Here is an 847-nt window from a genome sequence, read left to right on the forward strand (position 1 = left end):
AAAAAAAGAATAAATCGAATCGATAGAGACAGACAGAAAAACAAATGAAGACCGATAGATAGGACAACATTTCCCCTTCCATCCATAACCGCCAACGTAGACAAGAAGAATGTAAATATTGCAACTCATCTTTGTCAGCGGCGGGATGTTGAAAAAGCGGGAAAAGTACGTTCCAACTTAGGAAAGAGTAAACACGAATATTTTACTTTCATTTCTTCTTTTTTCTTTTTTTATTGAATTATTTATTAACCTGAACGTACCCCTTTTGTTTGCCATTGCTGTCCACCTTCTGGTTCGTACGACTTTACATCCGTGTTACAGAACATCAACGCTATATTACAACTATGACTATTCTTTTACAACATCACGAGAAGTGTCCATTATCATCCCTAATCTACACCACAGATTGTGAGTTATTTTTGTTACTCATCACTACTTATTCGTTACTCATCATGAGTGACGATAGTTACTGTACACTCAGGATCATAACCCTGAACTACTACTTTTTATCGCAGTTATCGTTGAGCTTCATCTCACCAACAGAATCCAAAAAAGCTTCACGTGCCTTCTTTACGAGGGAACTTTTTGAATTTTCTTGGCAGTAGAAAGATGATTTTTTGTCTTCCTCTTTCTTACATAATTATATCCCTATAATGCGTTTATTTTTAGATAGTGATTATTTAGAAACTCTAATGACCGAGAACCAGTACCCAACCCACTAAACCAATGATTGGCTGAAAAAGAATGAGTTCCAACGAAGCCTCGCCTTTTTTTTCTTTCAGCCAATCATAGCGTCTCCAGCTGTTATGGGCGGGGCTAAAGGCTCTCGAATGAACGCAGAACGTAG

The 847-nt window shown here is 37.5% G+C and overlaps 1 protein-coding gene across 1 annotated transcript in view; it reads right to left on the reverse strand.

Moving 5' to 3' along the window:
• Positions 1-211: 211 nt before the first annotated feature.
• LOC122248731 (octopamine receptor beta-2R) overlaps positions 212-847 on the reverse strand; it is a 248321-nt gene continuing 247685 nt past the window's right edge. Inside the window, exon 7 of the mRNA XM_043008920.2 lies at positions 212-847. This exon is cut by the window's right edge and continues 836 nt beyond it. The gene's annotated coding sequence lies outside the window, so the exon portion shown is untranslated.

This window comes from Penaeus japonicus, unplaced genomic scaffold, assembly GCF_977035675.1.
Source record: "Penaeus japonicus unplaced genomic scaffold, GWHDUDI00000001_assembly GWHDUDI00000023, whole genome shotgun sequence".
In the NCBI taxonomy this organism is placed as follows: Eukaryota; Metazoa; Arthropoda; class Malacostraca; order Decapoda; family Penaeidae; genus Penaeus; species Penaeus japonicus.